The sequence below is a fragment of the Erythrolamprus reginae genome, chromosome 11 (assembly GCF_031021105.1).
Source record: "Erythrolamprus reginae isolate rEryReg1 chromosome 11, rEryReg1.hap1, whole genome shotgun sequence".
Taxonomy (NCBI): Eukaryota; Metazoa; Chordata; class Lepidosauria; order Squamata; family Dipsadidae; genus Erythrolamprus; species Erythrolamprus reginae.
Window position 1 is genome coordinate 33,885,332 of NC_091960.1, and position 23,692 is coordinate 33,909,023.

At 42.3% G+C, this 23,692-nt stretch overlaps 1 protein-coding gene across 1 annotated transcript in view; it reads right to left on the minus strand.

The window, feature by feature from the left end:
• The window catches only part of SLC9A1 (solute carrier family 9 member A1), an 87,377-nt gene that overhangs the window by 62,346 nt on the left and 1,339 nt on the right, over nucleotides 1-23,692 (minus strand). The gene's annotated exons all lie outside the window — the stretch shown is intronic.

The following is a 23,692-nucleotide window of genomic DNA, read 5'->3' on the forward strand; positions in this document are numbered from 1 at the left end:
CATTGTTTGGTCGACGGGACCCAGAGAAGGCCAACTCTGTGGGACCTTATCGGCCGCTGGGATTCGTGCAGTAGAAGGCGGTTCCGGAGGTATTCTGGTCCAGTGCCATGAAGGGCTTTAAAGGTCATAACCAACACTTTGAATTGTGACCGGAAACCGATCGGCAGCCAGTGCAGGCCACGGAGTGTTGTAGAAACGTGGGCGAATCTAGGAAGCCCCACGATAGCTCTCGCGGCCGCATTCTGCACGATCTGAAGTTTCCGAACACTTTTCAAAGGTAGCCCCATGTAGAGAGCGTTGCAGTAGTCGAACCTCGAGGTGATGAGCATGAGCGACTGTGAGCAATGACTCCCTGTCTACAGAGAGGGGTGGTATACAAATCTAATAAATAGATAGATAGATAGATAGATAGATAGATAGATAGATAGATAGATAGATAGATAGATAGATAAAGTTTAGAAATTAAAAAAAAAAAGAGAGAGAGAGAATTTCAGAAAACTTCAAGTCCTTGCAAGCTTCTGGGATGCCACTCATCAGCTACTGTCAGAAAAGGCTAATCCAGATAAACATTTTGCATTCTCCACCAAAGCCCTTCTTAGTCTTTCATTTCCACTAATTATGGTTAAGGTGAGCCACAGTTTGTCTGCCGCTAGACAGGGCAATCCGCTGACGTTGGATTAAAACTGCAAGCAAAGACAGTGTGAATTTAGTGATATAACCTCAATAACAAGCTTTCAACTCTTTCCAGTCTGTAATTGCATCACTTTTTCATAAAAACATGGTCCCTAGGAAATTAGATAACTCAGGCTTTTCAGCTGCTGTCTACCTCTGCAGGAATAGCATTAAAATGTAACACAATGCTGGCAAACCAAATTTGCCACAGCATCCAATTTTTGGTAGGACGTGATGTTCTTTGTCCTTTTCACTGGTGACAAATTCCCCTATATGTAAAGTTTCCTGCTGAGACACTCAAGTTTAGTATGGTTTCCTTACATGGTCTTTAAAACACAGACACCAAAAATACATGACAACACTGCAGTCTCCAGTGTTTCCCAACCTTGGCAACTTGAAGATACAGTGTTCCCTCGATTTTCGCGGGGGATGCGTTCCGAGACCGCACCGCCCGCGAAAGTTGAATTTCCGCAAAGTAGAGATGCGGAAGTAAATACACTATTTTTGGCTATGAACAGTATCGCAAGCCTTCCCTTAAGACTTTAAGCCCCTAAATTACAATTTCCCATTCCCTTAGCAACCATTTAGATTATTACTCACCATGTTTATTTATTAAAGTTTATTTTAAAAAAATATTTATTAAAGGCGGATGAAAGTTTGGCGATGACATATGACGTCATCGGGTGGGGAAAACCGTGGTATAGGGGAAAAACCCGCAAAGTATTTTTTAATCAATATTTTTGAAAACCTGTGGTAAAGACTTTGCGCGAAGTTTGAACCCGCGAAAATCAAGGGAACACTGTATTTGGACTTCAACTCCCAGAATTCCCCAGCCAGCATTCTGGGAGTTGAAGTCCAAATATCTTCACGTTGCCAAGGTTGGGAAACACTGGCAGTCTCTTTTATAACTTGATAACTGTCAAGGAGCACCTGGTATATCTTAAAATTACCGTGATACAGAAGGCTGGTGAAATAACTGAACGTAGCTGGAAGGGAGGGTGGAGGTTACTTTAGTAGAAAATTGCTGGTTGGTAGCTTTCATCTACGGCTCATTTACTCATACCTAAATGAGGTTATATGCAAACTGTTGGGTTGGACTCATGACACAAACAATGGAGTTTACACAAGTGAAAAAAGAGAGCGGAGTAAATGGATCGAGACCGCAATAAATGCAGTTAACTTTGGGAGAACACAGTGATGCATTGTAGATTAAGAAAGTTTAAAGCAGACAGTGTTCCATGTTCCATGTAGTGAGTAATGGGTTGTTGCCCCCTCCGGGGGGAGGGTAGTTTTATGCACTATTTATTGAATACTTAATAGTTTTTTTTATTGCCCTTCCTTCTCTGGTACCTTAGTATGATCCTTAATTTCTTTTAAAATAGGAAATAATTAATTAGTATGTTTTTACCCATAAATGCTTTAATCATTTTCATTGTTTGGTATGAATGTGCTGTTTGGTTTTTAAATATATGATAGGGTTTTATATGCTTCTTTTAATATTAGATTTGTTTTGCTATAATATTGTTTTTTTTGTTGTGAGCCGCCCCGAGTCTTCGGAGAGGGGCGGCATACAAATCTAATAAATAATAATAATAATAATAATAATAAAATAATAATAATCATTATCTAGAACTGAACTTTTCTAGCAATGAAAGAAAATTGAGCTACTTGCCTAATCTGTTATCCTACTGAACCTTGTGGGTTCGGTACAAAACCTTAACATGTTATTGTGCTCGTCAACAAATAATGCTGTCTATCATTCGTCCTTTTAGTGGCTATTCAAATAATGTGACTTAATCAACTGAAGAAGAGTCCAAGCACTTATTTGAAAACTTATCTTGGTTGGTAAGCCACTCCCACCCAGTCACATGACCTTTAAGCCTCCCCCCAGTCACATGGCCGGCAAGCCACTCCTACTTGGTTACATGACCATCAAGCCACACCCACAAAACAAGCCACACCCACAGTGTGGCAGTAAAAATTTTGGCAGCCCATCACTGCATGTAGCTATTTGTTTTGCTGCTTTTCAATATGATTTGTATTTGTATTTGTATTTATTAGATTTGTATGCCGCCCCTCTCCGAAGACTTGGGGCGGCTAACAACAATATAAAAACACAATGTAAACAAATCTAATATTAAAACAGTCTAAAAACCCCAATTTAAAGAACCACTCATACATACAAGCATACCATGTATAAATTCTATAAGCCTAGGGGGAAGGGAAATTTCATTTCCCCCATGCCTGACGACAGAGGTGGGTTTTAAGGAGCTTGCAAAAGGCAAGGAGGGTGGGGGCAACTCTGATATCTGGGGGGAGCTGGTTCCAGAGGGTTGGGGCCACCACAGAGAAGGCTCTTCTCCTGGGTCCCGCCAAACGACATTGTTTAGTCGACGGGACCCAGAGAAGGCCAACTCTGTGGGACCTAACCAGTCCCTGGGATACGTGCGGCAGAAGGCAGTCCTACAGATATTCTGGTCCGATGCCATGAAGGGCTTTATAGGTCATAACCAACACTTTGAATTGTGACCGGAAACTGATCGGCAACCAATGCAGACTGCGGAGTGTTGGTGTAACATGGGCATACCTGGGGAAGCCCATGATTGCTCTCGCAGCTGCATTCTGCACGATCTGAAGTTTCCGAACACTTTTCAAAGGTAGCCCCATGTAGAGAGCATTACAGTAGTCGAACCTCAAGGTGATGAGGGCATAAGTGACTGTGAGCAGTGAGTCCCGGTCTGGATAGGACCGCAACTGGTGCACCAGGCTAACCTGGGCAAACGTCCCCGTCGCCACAGCTGAAAGATGTTTCTCTAATGTGAGCTGTGGATCGAGGAGGACGCCCAAGTTGCAGACCCTCTCTGAGGGGGTCAATAATTCCAACCCCAGGGTTATGGACGGACAGATGGAATTGTCCTTGGGAGGCAGAACCCACAGCCACTCCGTCTTATCCGGGTTGAGTTTGAGTCCGTTGACACCCATCCAGACTCCAACAGCCTCCAGGCACCGGCACATCACTTCCGCTGCTTCGTTGACTGGACATGGGGAGGAGATGTATAACTGGGTATCCACGAATGATATCCATTAAAGCAGATTGAGAAATATTTCACATTTTATAAAAGAAAGCTCATACCCAATTAGGGTAATGCAACACATTTTCTTAATGAGACAGTTTAGAACACTGGATTAAAAATGATAACTAGGAAATATTTCCTGTTTTATTATTTATTTTCATCGGTCCAGAATCTCCCGAGATTTAGTTTCAAAGAAGAGCTATGTGTTTTAAAGTGATAAGAGAATGAGACAATTTCCTCCCTCTCCGAAATGCCATCTATCTCTTTTTGGGTCCCATGACAGTAATTGAAGGAATGATATGAGAGTAACAGCCCCACACTGCAATTACTCATTACACAAGATGTTGCACAGAGCAGGAAAACTTATATTTCCTTTTCTCCCACATGCAAAAAAAGTATATTTTACAGGGAGCCCAGGGGGGAATCATTCTGAAATTTCCTGATATTTCCCTGACATTCCCCTGTAACTTGCGATCCAATTAAGACACGGTCGTAGATGATGTCATACCAAATGGCTAAGCCATGGAGAAATATCGGTAGCTGAGGAAGCAAGTTGTTGCCACAGTTATGCTCATTTTTGCTTGACTCTGCCAGGCAGCGCGATCCATTTTTTAAACATAATTTTTCCCTGACTTTTAAACATTTTAATACAGTTTGGGTTTTTTCCCCCTGGTTTATTCTTCTTCTTTTTTCACAAATTCCCTGATAATTCCCTGATATTTCCCAAACCGCCAATTTCCCTGATAATTCCCTGATTTCCCTGTTTTCCAGGTTTGCTGGACAGCCTGATTTTAGAACTCAGCAAAGCAAATTACTTGAAGTAAGGTTTGCAAATGGATTGATTTAAAAAAAAGGATTCCTCACCTACCTTGTCACAGACACCTTTTTGCTCATCTTTGGTTTTTTGACATACAGTGATACCTCGTCTTACAAACGCCTCATCATACAAACTTTTCGAGATACAAACCCGGGGTTCAAGATTTTTTTGCCTCTTCTTACAAACTATTTTCACCTTACAAACCCACCGCTGCTGCTGGGATGCCCCACTTCCGGACTTCCGTTGCCAGCGAAGCATCCGTTTTTCCATTGCTGGGATTCCCTTGAGACTCCCCTCCATGGGAAACACCACCTCCGGACTTCTGTGTTTTTGTGATGCTGCAGGGGAATCCCAGCAGTGCAAAAACGGGCAGTTCACTGGCAACAGAAGTCCAGAGGTGGGGTTTCCCAGCGAGGGGAGCCTCAGTGAAATTGCAGCATCACAAAAACACAGAGGTCCAGAGGTGGGGTTTCGAGGACTTCGGTGTTTTTGCGATGCTGCAATTTCACTCATGCTCCCTTCGCTGGGAAACCCCACCTCTGGACTTCCGTTGCCAGCAAAGCGCTTGCTTTTGTGATGCTGGGATTCCCCTGCAGCATCGCAAAAACACAGAAGTCCAGAGGTGGGGTTTCCCATGGAGGGGAGCCTCAGGGGAATCCCAGCAGTGCAAAAACGGGCGCTTCGGCTGGCAAAAGGGGTGAGTTTTGGGCTTGTACGCATTAATCACTTTTCCATTGATTTCTATGGGAAACATTGTTTCGTCTTACAAACTTTTCACCTTAAGAACCTCATCCCGGAACCAATTAAGTTTGTAAGACAAGGTATCACTGTACTGATGATCTGGAAGGAAAGCAAGAAACAAAGCAGCACGAACCAAGATTTTTTTTTCAAGTTACTCATCTAGAAGAGAGGAAAACTAACTCATCACAGAAGAGCAACCTGGATTTTACCAGGTTAAAATCCAGCAAAAAAAAAAAAACCCCGTAAGAGCAACAGAAAATGTGTACATGAATTATTTCACTAAGAAAGAATGGGATAATAACATTTGGACAGGTGAGAAATGAATCTCTACTCCCAGGCCGATCATGACTCCAAGATTTCATCGTGTTGAGCATCGGTCCTCAGAGAGCAATCAAAACCCAGGATATCATTACAAGAGGCTGATGGAAGCAGTGACGTTTCTGTAATACAGTACTGTACAATTATCCCACGTTACAAAAATAGCATATTGACTAAACGTGCCTGGATGAGATGGAGCTATTGAGCTCCCCTATAACACACAGGGACCTCCGATTTAAAGACTCGTGGATTTCAACGCCCATAAATAAGTCCAAATTTGTTTTTCCACTCTGTCCGTAATTGCATTGTGGAACAGTTATTTTCACACCAGTCTTTCAATTACTGTCCTGATGGGACCAAAAAAAAAAAAAAGAGATATATATAACATGAAATAGAACATTTGGAATCAGAAAAAATTGTGTCATTCCCTTGCAGGCTTAGAATCCACCGCTCTTCCTTGAAATTAAACCCGGAAAGATTCAGGACCAATCAAAATAAATAATAAAACACGAGAGCTTCCTTAGCTGTTATTTTTAATCCAGTGTTATGAACCGATTTAATAAGATTTGCTGCATGACCTGGAAGCAACCTAAATGAATGCTAGCTGGGGAATTCTGGGAGTTGAAGTTCTTGAAGGCTTAAAATTGCCAAGGTTGGACACTCCCGGCTTAAAAAAATCAGTTGGCAAAATCGCGCATGGAGTCGCAGGTGCACCCATGTTTCAGCAAGGGGGTTTTTTTTGCTTCTACAATGTAGCTGCCATATAATATCTGGACTTCTGACATAAATGCCTCATACACTCTGTTCTGTCTGGGTCACTCCAGAAGCCAATACCAACCCAAAAAGAGAATCCAGACACACTGGTAAAAGGCAAAGGCAGTATTATAAAATTCAAGAAAAACACAGGTAACAGAAAATGTCCTTACAAACAGGAAAACGCTGTATCTTCAAATATATCCACGAAGGCAAAAGTCCATGCAGCAATACAGGATTCTTGCTGCCAAGCCGAGGCTGTAGATAGCAGACCTACACCTCCCACGGGTCTTCCAAACTGCTGGGCCACAAGCCAGGAACAGAGACGCCGAGAAACAAGACAGGATAACGCAACTCCTAACTGATAACACTCCACATGGCTTCAAGGGCTTGCCTGCCTTTTAAACCCTGCTAAGGAGGACCACACCCAAACCCAGCTGTTCCTAATTCAGTGCTGATAAACTTCTTTAATTGCTCCTTTCTTTGATCTGACTGTCTCTGTCGCATGTCAATGACGGCTTGAGCTTCATCACCTAATGACTACAAACTACTGGCTGGGGAGAGCCCCCCCCCCCCCCCGGGGCTCTCATGCTGTTCTCCTTCATCCCATTCCTGACTTTCCTCTCCCCCATCCGACTGTTCAGCCCCCTCCTCTTCGCTGTCATCCTCCTCTGGGCATGGAGCCAGCAGAGACACAGCCGGTCCCTGAGCAGCCTCAGGCTGAACCACAACACACTCCGACTTCATTAGCCAGAATAGGACTGAACGTAACAACCATATAAAGTAAGTCTGCATTTCTGGTGAACTCTGCCAGAGGAAGTGACTGGCCATGAAGTGGTTCATGGCAGCTCCCCTTGAATAGCAATAATGTGTCAGCAGGATGAGAACTGTGTGATAAAAGGGTGCATATTTACATTTCCTGGGATAAACAGGACGAAGGCAGCAATAAAAGACCTTGCATTGAGGTAAACAGGAGATAGGCATTCTAACAACAAAGGTCCCAGGAAATTGGCCATGAGAGACATTTGTTCAGTAGAAACTAGTTACGTGCCATATGTAGATAGGAAGGACTTGGAGGTTGTGTCATATCTTAGGGTTATGTTATTGGATGTTTGTATACCACTTAACATATACGTATAACCTTACCCAATTTGCATATTCCCCCCAATAAAAGGAAGTGCACGGCCCAAAACTGTGTCCTTTCACCCAGAGAGAAATAGAAACATAGAAACATAGAAGACTGACGGCAGAAAAAGACCACATGGTCCATCTAGTCTGCCCTTCTACTATTTCCTGTATTTTATCTCACAATTGATATATGTTCATCCCAGGCATGTTTAAATTCAGTTACTGTGGATTTATCTACCACATCTGCTGGAGGTTTGTTCCAAGGATCTACTACTCTTTCAGTGAAATAATATTTCCTCACGTTGCTTTTGATCTTTCCCCCAACTAACTTCAGATTGTGTCCCCTTGTTCTTGTGTTCACTTCCCTATTAAAAACACTTTCCTCCTGAGCCTTATTTAACCCTTTAACATATTTAAATGTTTCGATCATGTCCCCCCTTTTCCTTCTGTCCTCCAGACTCTACAGATTGAGTCCATGAAGTCTTTCCTGATACGTTTTATGCTTAAGACCTTTCACCATTCTTGTAGCCCGTCTTTGGACCCGTTCAATTTTGTCAATATCTTTTTGTAGGTGAGGTCTCCAGAACTGAACACAGTACTCCAAATGTGGTCTCACCAGCGCTCTATATAAGGGGATCATAATCTCCCTCTTCGTGCTTGTTATACCTCTAGCTATGCAGCCAAGCATCCTACTTGCTTTTCCTACCGCCCGACCACACTGCTCACCCATTTTGAGACTGTCAGAAATCACTACCCCTAAATCCTTCTCTTCTGAAGTTTTTGCTAACACAGAACTGTCAATGCAATACTCAGATTGAGGATTCCTTTTCCCCAAGTGCATTATTTTACATTTGGAAACATTAGACTGCAGTTTCCATTGCTTTGACCATTTATCTAGTAAAGCTAAATCATTTACCATATTACAGACCCTTCCAGGAATATCAACCCTATTGCACACTTTAGAATCATCGGCAAATAGGCAAACCTTCCCTACCAAACCTTCCCCTATGTCACTCACAAACATATTAAAAAGAATAGGACCCAGAACAGACCCTTGTGGCACACCGCTTGTAACCTGACTCTGCTCAGAATACTCGCCATTAACAATAACTCTCTGATGTCTAAGTTTTATTTCTAGGATTCGCGTTCGTGAGTGACCCCACGCGTCTGGGTCGCTCTGAGTCCCTCTGAAGACCTCGATCCCCTCAGGGACTTTGCGGCGTCGCACTACGCATGCTGAAACATGGGCGCACCTGTGGCTCCGTGCGCGATTTTGCTACCTCCAGAGGTGCAGGAGCAAAATCGCGAGCACTTACGAACCGCGGCGTCAAGCACAATTTACCGTTCCGGCTATTAGCCCACCGCTGGGCTTAATGATGGTCAAAATATGCTGTAAGCACAACTCAAGAGTGAAAGACCCATAAGGCACATGCCTGCTGTTATTTTGAACTGTTCTGGAACAGCCCGTCAATTACTGTAGATTTTAGATAAAGTGATATTTAAACAGGCAGACAGAGAGGTGCAGGCGGTGAATTGGAAATGTGGATCAAACCTTCATTACTGAGCTTAGCTCACCTTAGTAGGGTGAAGCAGTGCACCTATCCAATAATCAATTTTAGCAACCCATATATTTATTTGGGAGACAACTAGAATATAGCAGAACTAAATTGTTAGTCTGCAGGCTGCAATTGAGATCACTGAGCTAAGGCTGAAAACGACTGCTAAATAATTATCCATTTTGGTCTAACCTAACATTGAAACTGCCGGCTACAGGTGTCTGCTGACCCACCGATATTGCACAGAATAATACAGGGGCATTTCTAGCACCTGGAATCACAGTTGTGTTCTCCACACCTTTATAATATACGGTGTTATCAAGGCTTCTTTCCCAGCTGCTACAGATGTTTGAGAATTTACCTTGGGTTGGCTGCAATTTGGAGTACAGTGATCCCCCGGGTATTGCGATCCCGATCATTGCAAAACGGCTATATGGCGATTTTTCAACCCGGAAGTCAAAACACCATCTGCGCATGCGCGCCCTTTTTTTCTATGGCCACGCATGCGTAGATGGCGCCGGGCAGATCAGCTGCTGGGCGGCTTCCCTGGGTCTTCCCCCTCTTGCTGGCGGGAGGGCGAGCGGCGGGCATCAGCGAGGAGTTTCCCCACCGCCCACGCAAACTCCTCGCTGCTGCCGTGCCCGCCGCTTGTCTTGTCCGCCGCCTGCCTGCCCGCTCGCCCGCCGCTCGCCCGCCCTTCGCCCGCCCACGCCGTTCGCTCGCGCCGCTTCCCAGCTGAGTCCTGAAGCGAATTGGCTTCAGGACTCAGCTGGGAAGCGGCGCGAGCGAACGGCGTGGGCGGGCGAAGGGCGGGCGAGCGGCAGCGAGGAGTTTGCGTGGGCGGTGGGGAAACCCCAATCTTCGGCTCCTCGCTGCTGCTGCGGAAGTAAAAACACCATCTGCGCATGCGCAGATGGTGTTTTTACTTCCGCAGCGCTACTTCACGAAAAACCGGTCATTGCGAGGGGTCCTGGAACGGAACCCTCGCAATGATCGGGGGACCACTGTACAGTAATTCAATTTGCACCGCTGAAGTCAATGAGCAGATTAAAACACACATCTCCAAACCTTGCAAGATGAACCAGGACTTTAAAAACATACTAAAAGTAAGGAGTGTTCTGCGAGTAAGTACTATATGGGCTAAATCTCTATTCTGAGAAAATCCCCACATCAGAATAAAAAAATAAGTTCTGTCTTTTCTTGAGAATTAAACATTTGAAACTGAACTAAATGGGCACAAAACTAATATGAATTGAAAATAAATTGATCTGTCTCAGAGAGAGAGAAAGAGAGAGAGAGAAGAAAAGGTGAGGGGGAGAGGAGAGGAAAGGAAAAGAAAGCAAGAAAGAGGAAAGGAAAGAAAGAAAGGGGAATGGAAAGGGAAGGGAAGGGGAAACGAAACATCTACTTTAGAACTTCCCATACAGGTAACAGTCGAGCAGGAACCAGCTTAGATAGCATGAAAAAATATGCCAGGACTAGTTAAGCTTTATTGGAAAATGATAGAAAGAATAATAAAAGAAATAGTAAAACAGGAGATAGAAATAACCCCGGAATTTTATTTACTGGGCATAACTAATCAGAAATACAAGAAAGAAATTTTACACCTAGTTATTCATATTTTGACCGCGGCCAGGATAATATATACACAAAATTGGAAAGGGGAAAATATCCCCAAAGAAGAGGAAGTTATTAAGAAAATACTAGACTGCGCTGAAATGGATATGATGACAAGACGGTTAAAAGATCAAGAAGAAACAGAATTTTATGAGATATGAAACAAAGTGTATATATGGATAAACAAGAAGAAATATTAAAATAATAAATAAATAAATAAATAAGAGAATTGTATTAGCAGTGATACGATTTAAGAGTTATGTTGGAATTAGCATTGATATGATTTAAGAGTTATGTTAGAATTAGTTTATGCATGATGATTTATTACATAAGTTAAAACAAATTTCTTCTTTTCATTTAAAGTAATAAGTTGAATTTAAGTATTTTTTGAATGTATTCTTTTTTTTGTATTGAAATTTTACTTCTAGAATAAGCGGGGAAGATACAACCCCATTTTTATGTTAAATGTATGTTTGTCAGTTTTGTCTATTTTAAGAAAATTAATAAAAATATATTGAAAAAAATATATAAGCCATGACTTCTCCGTGCAGATTTTATCCACAGACCTCTAGAGCTCTGATACCTTTTTAAGTCAGCTATCAACTCTCAGCAACTCTTTCAGGAGAGCTAAACATAATTAATTATTGAAATAAAGCAATAAATAAATAAAGTGAATTTTAAACATTTACAGCAATTGTATAGTACTGTTTATTTACTGATGTTTTATCTTCTACCCGCTATATACTTTCTTGCTTTGCTTTTTTTTTTTCCTTTTTCCTTTTGTATTGGCATTTATTTATCTTTGCTCTTCCAATGTTCTATTTTTTTTTTAAGAGAATGTGAAATATTTGGGATGTTATAGGAAATGCACCATCTGTCTGCTTAGTTCTATAATATTTGCACAAAGAGAACGCTCTTAACATCTCCAGATTTACTTTACTGGTTGACTCCCAATATGTGGCCCAGGGGTCCCCAAAGTTGGCAACTTGTGAACTTGTGGAAGCCCACAAGTCTTAAAGCTGCCAAGTTTGAAGACCTCTTTCTGATGTAGGCCCATAATGTCTTGGTTTTTGAACAAGTGGTCGGCTGTCACCAAGCCTCATTTCCTTCAAATACAGTGGTACCTCTACTTAAGAACGCCTCTACTTAAGAACTTTTTTAGATAAGAACTGAGTGTTAAAGATTTTTTTGTCTCTTCTTAAGAACCATTTTCTACTTAAGAACCCGAGTCCGGAAAAAATTCCCAGGAAATTTGAGAGCGGCACAAAGGCCTGGCCAGTTTCCTGCCATTCCCCCTTTAATTCCGTCCATCTCGGGCTTTTCTGGGCTGCCAGAGGAGCCTTTCGGTGGTGCTTAAGGAGGCTTTGGCAGCCCAGAGCGAACAAAGCATTTTCCTTTCTCTGGGCGCTTGGAGAAGGAATAAACCTCTGCAAGAGCCCAGAGAAAAGAAACACACCCTTCGCTCTGACCAGTGACTCTCCTCCTCCTCCTCTTCTTCCTCCTCCTCCTCCCACCCAAATTCCAAGCTTTTATTTCTTTCCTAATGGGTTTGCACACATTATTTGCTTTTACATTGATTCCTATGGGAAAAATTGCTTCTACTTACAAACTTTTCTACTTAAGAACCTGGTCATGGATCGAATTAAGTTCTTAAGCAGAGGTACCACTGTATTTTGGTAAGAAATCAGAAATATCTGCATAGCAATACAGGTAACCCCTTCACTTATAACCACAATTGGGACTTTACATTGGTAAACAAAGCTGCCTGATTTTATAATACGTATTCTTTTTCTACGTTTGTTAAGCAAATCATTGCATCTGTTGACTTTGGTCACCAAAGAAATGACTGTTACTTGAGGATTACCTGGAGACAAATTCTTTGTGTCTCTGATCACACTTGGACAATAAAGAATTCTATGCTATATTATGCCATGCCATGCTATTATCAAAACTGCCCTACCAATTATCATTGTTAAACCATAATGTGGCTTAGGCCAACATATGTATGCAGTGATTGGACCGGAATCATAATTAAGAAAGCCTATTAAGTTTAATTATTATTAATGATAATAATAAACAGTCATTTGACCATATCAAAAATATAAAACAAACACAAAAATACAAGGGAACAAAGACAGGTTCATCACTCCTACGGTTAATCCCAATCCGATCTCAATATTCCATTCCCTTTGAAATGGCCTTTGACAGTTGAAAACAACCTTGATGTTCCATTAATTAAAAATAGACTTCATTATCCTAAAATTAGGTGCTTATCTCAATATCTGAATAGCAGTCTTGCCTACGGTTTCACTGAAATTCTTCCATCTGCTTTGAAGTTTACAAGTGCATGTAAGTTAAGAACACAACTAGCATCCTCACACACAACAGATTCAATGTAAACCGCTCCAAACTCGACGGCTGGAAATACGACTTTAGTAACCGAGGAGTTAATGCCTGGAACTCACTGCCTGACTCTGTAGTATCATCACCTAACTCCCAATACTTTACTCTTAGACTATCCACTGTTGACCTCTCCTGATTCCTAAGAGGTCAGTATAAGTGCATAAGTGCATCAGCGAGACTTCTGTTCATATCTAAAATCTTCTTATTTTCTTCTTGCTAGTATCATGTATATAAATATTACTCTATTGTTACATTCTTCCAATATGTACTTGACAAAACAAACAAATCAATAAATAAAAATAAAATGACGACGCTTGAGAACTGAAGCAAATTGTCATGAAACGGGTTCATTCTTTTTGAATAGCCCTGTACACTGCTATTGTGGTTTTGTACACTCGCTAGAGTCCTTCAGGACTGAGTTGATCAATAAACTGTATAAATCCTATCAATAAATCTTGCTGGGGCCCATCCTGAGTTGCAGCCTTCCCAGAGTGCAGACAAATAGATGCTTCGGTTTGTTTGTCATAGAGCCCCAAGGACCATAATGGTCAAAATTAGAATCGCTACCTTCTGATCTTTTTATCCCCTTTTAGCTTATTTTTCTTGAGGGACCATTCAAAAGCTGCGTGTCAGCATTATTCCCTGGTGTTTCCAAGTTACAACAGAAACATTTTGTCATCAGAGGTCTGTTGCTCAGAAACACAGGAAGACGCTTTTTCTCAATGTACCACGTTGGACCAGACTATCAAGGTACCCACCAATTTCGTATATTTTTTTTTAATTTTTTAATTTATTAGATTTGTATGCCGCCCCTCTCCGAAGACTCGGGGCGGCTAACAACAATATAAAAAGACAATGTAAACAAATCTAATAGCCATTTTAGGCTTCAGCTTGGAGTAGTACAGTGGTACCTCTATCTACAAACACCTCTACTTTCAAACTTTTTACCAAAGTTAAAAGAAATAATTATTGTAATGTATTTCAGGGTTGATGGTATGTTAATTTGCATATGTGATTGGAGTGGGAAAAAAATTGCTGATTAAAAAAAAAGAAGTAAATACAGTGGTACCTCTACCTAAGAATGCCTCTACTTACGAAGTTTTCTAGATAAGTGTTCTGTCTGGGTTCCCCCAGACCTCAACACCAACTGGAAAAAACAGCCAGACACGCTGGTAAAAGCAAAAGTACTTTATAGCTTGAAAAATAAACACAGAGAAAAACCTGTTCTTCCCAACAGACAGGCTAGGAGACTTTACAGCAGAGTCCTGATGTCCAGACAATACAGCAAACTTCTTGCTGGCACACCCACCACTGTAGAGCATAAGACCCCCACCTTTTTCCCCCAGGTTTCAGTAGTCAAAGTCACAAACCAGAATTCCAAGACGCCAAAGATCAAAGCCAGGTCCCAGGACTCCCAAAGATAATACTCCACAAGCCAGGAAGGGTGGGTCTGCCTTTTAGCCTTTCCAGAGAGCACCACACCCAAACCCAGCTGTTGCCTCTTTAGTGCTGAAAGTACCTAGCCAATTGGTCCCTTCTTTGTGTTGCTCTTCTCTGTCGCAGATCGATTATTGCTTGTGCATTTTCCTCTAAGGAATCCAGGCTGCTTGCTGGAGAGAGCTCCCTCTCGGGGGCCTCTGGCTGTTCCCCCTCTTCCTCAGCCTGGGATTCCTCCTCCTCGTCTGCCTGCACCTCCTGTTCCTCATCCTCCCCCTCTGAGCAGGAACGACAGAAGATCAGCCGTTCCCTGAGGGGCCTCGGACGGAATCACAACAATAAGAACCGGGTGTTCAAGATTTTTTTGCCTCTTCTCAAGAATAATTTTCCACTTACAAACCCGAGTCTCTGAAACTGTAACTGGAAATGGCAGGGAGAAGCCTCTGTGGGGTCTCTCTAGGAATCTCCTGGGAGAAAAAAGGGCCGGAAAAGGCAGGAAGAAGCCTCCGTGCGGCCTCTCTAGGAATCTCCTGGGAGAAAAAAGGGCCGGAAAAGGCAGGAAGAAGCCTCCGTGGGGCCTCTCTAGGAATCTCCTGGGAGAAAAAAGGGCCAGAAAAGGCAGGAAGAAGCCTTTGTGGGGCCTCTCTAGGAATCTCCTGGGAGGAAACCACCCTCCCTGTGGTTTCCCAATCTTACGTAGAAGCGTTCTTCGGTAGAGGTACCACTGTACTTACTTTTGTGCTTTTTTAATAAAAGTGGAAAATTAATTTTAAAAATATATTTAAAAAGAAAAGGAAAAGGAATTTCTTGCACATTGACGGCTGTGGTGAGGGGGGCGTTTGCCCAGGTTCGCCTAGTGCACCAGTTGCAGCCCTATTTGGACTGGGACTCACTGCTCACAGTCACTCATGCCCTCATCACCTTGAGGCTCAGCTACTGTAACGCTCTCTACATGGGGCTACCTTTGAAAAGTGTTCGGAAACTTCAGATTGTGCAGAATGCAGCTGCGAGAGCAATCATGGGCTTCCCCAAATATGCCCATGTTACACCAACACTCCACAGTCTGCATTGGTTGCCGATCAGTTTCCGGTCACAATTCAAAGTGTTGGTTATGACCTATAAAGCCCTTCATGGCACCGGACCAGATTATCTCAGGGACCGCCTTCTGCCGCATGAATCCCAACGACCAGTTAGGTCCCACAGAGTGGGTCTTCTCCGGGTCCCGTCAACTAAACAATGTCGCTTGCCGGGGCCCAGGGGAAGAGCCTTCTCTGTGGCAGCCCCGGCCCTCTGGAACCAACTCCCCCCAGAGATTAGAATTGCCCCCACCCTCCTTGCCTTTTGTAAGCTTCTTAAAACCCACCTCTGGCGCCAGGCATGGGGGAACTGAGATATTCTTTCCCCCTAGGCCTTTACAATTTTATGCATGGTATGTCTGTATGTATGTTTGGTTTTATAATAAGGGTTTTTAACTGTTTTAATATTGGATTGTTATATGCTGTTTTTATTACTGTTGTTAGCCGCCCCGAGTCTACAGAGAGGGGCGGCATACAAATCCAATAAAATAAAAGGTAGCAGCAGCATTCTGGAGTTTCCCAGAGACATCCCACCCCACCCCATCCCTGTCCTATCCGGAAATGCTGTGGGTTAACCAGTGCCCTTTGCTTGTAAAGCAATTACAGTGTTCCCTCGATTTTCGCGGGTTCGAACTTCACGAATAGCCTATACCACGTTTTTTCAAAAAATATTAATGAAAAAATACTTTGCGGTTTTTTTCCCTATACCACGGTTTTTCCCACCCAATGACATCATACATCATCGCCAAACTAATAATTTTTGCAAATAAATAACAAAAAAAAAATATTATTGTTAATAAATAATTATGTTTAAAAATATCAGGATCACTAAGTGTCTTATTCAATGGTGAGTACCAGTAATAATGGTGAGTAAATGGTTGTTAAGGGAATGGGAAATGGTAATTTAGGGGTTTAAAGTGTTAAAGGAAGGCTTGTAATACTGTCCATAGCCAAAAATGGTGTATTTACTTCCGCATCTCTACTTCGCGGAAATTCGACTTTCGCGGGCGGTCTCGGAACGCATCCCCCGCGGAAATCGAGGGAACACTGTACTACATTGCCATATTTCCTAACACCATTCTTTTACAAGTGGCAGGCTCACTTCAGACTCTGCAGAGCTCAGCTGCAGAGATTTCAACTTTGTCTTTAAAATAGAACCAGAATTTTGATTCCTTGCTCCCACATTCCGCTTCCCTTTAGAAATTAATGTTTGAAGGCAGTGTTGCCTCTAATTTTTGTTGGGGTGGGCGGAAAAGTATAGTGTCTGAGCGGCAGTCCCTTCGGGACTGGGCGGCACAGAAATAATAAATAAATAAATAAATAAACAAACAAACAAATAAAAAACCCACCCTGTTTTGCCTGAGAGAATTTCAAAATAAAATACTGTACTGTGTGTCTATAACAGTGAGCTCATAATAGGGCAACTCTATCAATATCAAAATGCCACTTAAATAGTTGAGCTAGTTTCAAACTAGATTTTGATTTTCTTTCTCTCTTCCTTACTCCCATTCTTTTTCTTTCTCTTTTCCTTCCTCTCTTTTTTCTATCTGTTTCTCTCTCTTCCTCTCTCTCTCCTTCCCTCTCACTCTTTCCCTCTCGGCTTCTGGGCAGGTTTGGAAAACTCTGAGTTGATGATGATTTTTAAGTAAGCGATTGCTCACTGCTCAGCTTAGAGGGAACTATGTTTGAAGGAGGCAATTTACAAAGTAACTAGCCATAAATCCACAGGGGTGGGGAGTTCTTCTCCTTCTATATATAGAAAGTTTGTTACAAGCTTACTTTGTCCTCTTCCACAATATTTCTTCTTGCTTAAAAGCTTATACAACAGCACTTCCCCTAACTGTCCAGTTACTTAATTTAGTTGCAGATGGGTCGGTGCGCGAGAATGTGCAAGAATGATACTGTTCTCATCCAGAAGAAAGAACCCGACTTCCTCCTTATGAAACAAAAATATTGCGCACAAGATTTATCCTCCCCATGGTATTTATGAGTTAATAATAATAATAATAATAATAATAATAATAATAATAACCCGACTTCCTCCTTATGAAACAAAAATATTGCGCACAAGATTTCTCCTCCCCATGGTATTTATGAGTTAATAATAATAATAATAATAATAATAATAATAACCCGACTTCCTCCTTATGAAACAAAAATATTGCGCACAAGATTTCTCCTCCCCATGGTATTTATGAGTTAATAATAATAATAATAATAATAATAATAACCCGACTTCCTCCTTATGAAACAAAAATATTGCGCACAAGATTTCTCCTCCCCATGGTATTTATGAGATAATAATAATAATAATAATAATAATAATAATAATAATAATAATAATATTTTATTAGATTTGTATGCCGCCCCTCTTCGAAGACTCGGGGCGGCTCACACCAATAATAATAACAATGTTACAATGGAAACAAATCTAATACAGTGTTCCCTCGGTTTCCGCGGGGGATGCGTTCCCAGACCGCCCGCGAAAGTCGAATTTCCGCAAAGTAGCGATGTGGAAGTAAATACACCATTTTTGGCTATGGACAGTATCACAAGCCTTCCATTAACACTTTAAACCCTTAAATTACCATTTCCTATTCCCTAAACAACCATTTACTCACCATTATGACTGGTACTCACCATTGAATAAGACACTTAGCGATCCTGATATTTATAAACGTAATTATTTATTAACAATAATTATATTTGTTGTTATTTATTTGCAAAAATTATTAGTTTGGCGATGATGTATGACGTCATCGGGCGGAAAAACCGTGGTATAGAAAAAAAAACGTGAAGTATTTTTTACTTAATATTTTTTGAAAAACCGTTGTATAGGCTATTTGTGAAGTTTGAACCCATGAAAATCAAGGGAACACTGTATTTAAAAACATCTAAAAACCCCATCATTTAAAAACCATGCAACACATTCATACCATACATAAAATATAAAAGCCTGGGGGAGGTGTCTCAGTTCCCCCCATGCCTGGCGATATTAAAAACTCATCTTTGCCGCCAAGCATGGGGAAATGAACACACACCCCGGTTGTCAAGGTTGGTGTGTGGTTTGGCTTGATTGGATTGTGTGATTATTTTATTATAAAGGTTTTAAATTGTATTTTTTTTTAAATTGGATTTGTACACTGCTTATGTTGTTGTGAGCTGCCCCGAGTCTTCAGAGAGGGGCGGCATACAAATCTAATAAATTATTATTATTATTATTATTATTATTATTATTATTATTATTATTATTATTATTATTAAGCAGGTATGCCCTCTAATTAATTACTTTAACTGTCCAGTTAAAGTTGCTGGAGTTACTAAAGTTACTAAAGTCCAATTACTTTAACTGTCCAGTCTCAAATAGCAATATATATACTGTATATGAGATTGCAGGATATATAAAACAGGCACCTGTAAAATTAATAAGGAACATGTTCAAAGATCAGGTTCAAAGACCACTCATATTGCTATAAGTTTTCCATTTACAGTATAAGGCAAATTTTGATGGAGTGTAAAAAAGAAAAAAAGGCATTTCTCTATAGCAGTTGTACTGTTCTTTCCCAAATCCAAGAGGCTTTCTGTGACTTGGAGTATAAGCAGTGATGGGGTCAAGTACACAGAACCGGTAGAAAAATTTTGAATTTTTTTTCTTTTCCCCCCTTCTGGGCTCTGGGTATGTTTTTCTATCGCAGTAAATGAGGTTGAATGTGTATAATTTTCAAAGAGCTGTGCGCTCATGTGTGTATATACACATACAATTTATACAGTAGATAATGTATATTTTTGTGTGCCTGTGTGCAATATGTATGTACACATATGGCATATATACATAGAATTAAATAGTATATTTTGGATGTTCGGTAACAGTCAATAGAGAGGGAAATTGTATTTCTTTGTGGCGAAGAGAAGCCAGGCACACTAACCCTAACCCTTGACATGAGTGACGTCAAGTTGGCCACCTTTGAGCCAGTCACATGACCTTTAAGCCACCCCCGGTCACATGATAATCAAGCCACTCCCACCTGGTCACATGGCCGGCAAACCACACCTACAAAATAAGCCACGCCCACAGTGTGGTAGTATAAAATTTTGTAGCCCTTCACTGTGTATAAGTAAGAACCAGTAAAACTATTTCACTAGCTTCAGAAGCCAAATATAAAAATCCAACTTTGATACAGAAAAGTGTGACACGGGGACATGGTTCCCCCCCCCCTAAATTTCATCAGGGTCCTCACTTGCCTAAGTTCAGGATATTACAGTGGTACCTCTATTTAAGAACGCCTCTACTTAAGAACTTTTCTAGATAAGAACCGGGTGCTCAAAATTTTTTTGCCTCTTCTTAAGAACCATTTTCTACTTAAGAACTTGAGCCCAGAAAAATTTTCCAGAAAATTTGAGAGCAGCACGAAGGCCCAGCCAGTTTCCTGTCATTCCCCCTTTAATCCCAGCCATCTCAGGCTTTTCTGGGCTGCCTACCACTTTACAAGGCCTTGATAAGGCCACACTTGGAACACTACATTCAGTTTTGGTCGCCACGATGCAAAAAGGATGTTGAGACTCTAGAAAGAGTGCAGAGAAGAGCAACAAAGATGATTAGGGGACTGGAGGCCAAAACATAGGAAGAATGGTTGCAAGAACTGGGCATGGCTAGTTTAATGAAAAGAAGGACCAGGGGAGACATGATAGCAGTGTTCCAATATCTCAGGGATTGCCACAAAGAAGAAGGAGTCAACCTATTCTCCAAAGCACCTGAGGGTAGAAGCAATGGGTGGAAACTAAACAAGGAGAGAAGTAACTTAGGACTAAGGAGAAATTTCCTGACAGTCAGAAGGGTTGATCTGTGGAACAGCCTGCCTCCAGAATTTGTGAATGCTCCAACACTGGAAGTTTTTAAGAAGACCACTGTCCATCTGTCCAAAGCAGTATAGGGTTTCCTTCCTAAGCAGGGGGTTTGACTAGAACAGTGTTTCCCAATCTTGGCAACTTGAAGATATTTGGACTTCAACTCCCAGAATTCCCCAGCCAGCATTCGCTCGCTGGGGAATTCTGGGAGTTGAAGTCCAAATATCTTCAAGTTGCCAAGGTTGGGAAACACTGGACTAGAAGACCTCCAAGATCCTTTCCAACTCTGTTGTTGTTTATGTTTATGTTTATTAGATTTGTATGCCGCCCCTCTCCGCAGACTCGGGCGGCTCACAACACAATAAAAACAGTTTATAACAAATCTAATAATTTACAATTTAAGATATTTTTTTAAAAACCCATTATTAAGCAGACATACATACAAGCATACCATACATAAATTGTATAGGCCCGGGAGAGATATCTCAGTTCCCCCATGCCTGATGACAAAGGTGGGTTTTAAGGAGTTTACGAAAGGCAAGGAGGGTAGGGGCAGTTCTAATCTCTGGGGGGAGCTGGTTCCAGAGAGTCGGGGCCGCCACAGAGAAGGCTCTTCCCCTGGGGCCCGCCAACCGACATTGTTTAGTTGACGGGACCCAGAGAAGGCCAACTCTGTGGGACCTGATCGGTTGCTGGGATTCGTGTGGCAGAAGACGGTCCTGGAGATATTCTGGTCCAATGCCATGAAGGGCTTTAAAGGTCATAACCAACACTTTGAATTGTGACCGGAAATTGATCGGCAACCAATGCAGACTGCGGAGTGTTGGTGTGACATGGTCATACCTAGGGAAGCCCATGACTGCTCTCGCAGCTGCATTCTGCACGATCTGTTGTTGTTGTTGTTATTATTATTACTATTACTATTATTATTATATAAATGAAGATCTAAGGAGGACAGGAAAGCAAAATCTAGAATTCACATTCTTGATTCTCCCTAGGTTTGTATTCTCAACCAAAGGCTGCCCTGCTATTCTAAATAGACCAGCCTTTCCTCCAGGTGTCTTCCAGATGTGTTGCATTCTCACACACCAATACTATCCAGTCAGCTTGGACAAAGCCAAGAAGCCAACAGGATGTCTGCTTGGAGAAAGAAATCATAAATATAGGGAGGTGCACCTATTTTAAATATATACCTTGACTTCCTGGGAAAGACACACACTTTTCTCCTGCAAATTCAGTAGTGTCCCAGTGGAGATCACATACAGATGGTGGAGGAATAGAATTTAGCCCAGGCTCACCAGTCTCCTTCTTGATCCACTTAAATTTCCAAAAATAAATCGGAATAACCTCCACGCAGCCTAGCCCACAATGCACTTAGTTACAAGATTAACCTGAAAAAAAGGAGGTATCTTTCCAGAAATACTTTTTGCACATGCAGGTGGGGCGGGGGGGATCACGAACGATGCCCTTGGGTGAGATCATCCAAGGGCATGGGGTGAGGTATCATCAATAGGCCGATGATACCCAGCTTTACATCTCCACCCCATGTCCAGTCAACGAAGCAGTGGAAGTGATGTGCCGGTGCCTGGAGGCTGTTGGGACCTGGATGGGTGTCAACAAACTCAAACTCAACCCAGACAAGACGGAGTGGCTGTGGGTCCTGCCTCCCAAGAAGGACAATTTCATCTGTCCGTCCATTACCCTGGGGGGAGAATCATTGACCCCCTCAGAGAGGGTTCGCAACTTGGGCGTCCTCCTCGATTCAAAGCTCACATTAGAGAAACACCTTTCAGCTGTGGCGAGGGGGGCGTTTGCCCAGGTTCGCCTGGTGCACCAGTTGCAACCCTATTTGGACCGAGACTCACTGCTCACAGTCACTCATGCCCTCGTCACCTCAAGGTCGACTACTGTAATGCTCTCTACATGGGGCTACCTTTGAAAAGTGTTCGGAAACTTCAGATTGTGCAGAATGCGGCTGCGAGAGCAATTAAAGGAGGAAAGGGAAAGAATATCTCCGAGACCGATTAGGTCCCACAAAGTCGGCCTTCTCCGGGTTCCGTCGACAAAACAATGTCGCTGGGTGGCACCCAGGGGAAGAGCCTTCTCTGTGGCGGCCCCAGCCGTCTGGAGTCAGCTCTCCCCGGAGATTAGGACTGCCCCCACCCTCCTTGCCCTCTGCAAACTCTTAAAAACCCACCTATGTCACCAGGCATGGGGAAATTGATTCCCCCAGCTGTCCCGCGTTATGTATGGTTTGCTGAATTGTGTGATTGTTTTTAATAAGGGTTTCTTAATATGCTCTGGTTTTTAATGTTGGATTTGTAAATTGTACTGTTGTTGGAAGCTGCTCCGAGTCCTTGGAGAGGGGCGGCATACAAATCGAATAAATAAAATAAATAAATAAAGGAAAGGAAAAGGAAAGGAGAGAGGAGAGCATTTAGGAAAGGTAACCCTGGGAAGGAAATCCTGGAGCAAACCAAGTCCTTTTCCGGCTCGCCACAACTTTTGTGTCTCTTACACACACACACACACACACTAAGACGCCTTAAACATGATCTAAGTATTGCCCACAAGATCATATGCTGCAACGTCCTGCCTGTCAACTACTACTTCAGCTTCAACCACAACAACACAAGAGCACACAACAGATTCAAACTTAATATTAACCGCTCCAAACTTGACTGTAAAAAATACGACTTTAGTAATCGAGTTGTCGATGCGTGGAACTCATTACTGGATTCTGTAGTATCATCCCCTAACCCCCAACACTTTACCCTTAGACTATCCACGGTTGACCTCTCCAAGTTCCTAAGAGGTCAGTAAGGGGCGTGCATAAGTGCACCAGTGTGCCTACCGTCCCCTGTCCTATTGTCTCTCCTATATCTCCTATACCTTCTCTTCTCTCCCTATATCTTTTTCTGCTATTCTCTCAGTTATATTTCACTCCTTTCTCTTCTCCTCTCCTCCCTTTAATACATTCTACCTCAGTGGTTCTCAAGCTAGACCCCCTTTGGGGGTCGAAGGACCATTTCACAGGGGTCGCCTAAGACCCTGGGAAAAGACCATTTCCCAGAGTGTTAGGAACTAAAGCTTCTATTCTGGCTCCTTGGAACATATTTTTACAATCCAACCAATCAGGCGTTTACAGTGGGTGTGTCCTTCTGACCTTCCGGCCAATCAGCTTAAAGCTCTGTTGGGAGAATTGGCGCTAGACTTATGGTTGGGCTCACCACAACAAGAGGAACTGTATTAAGG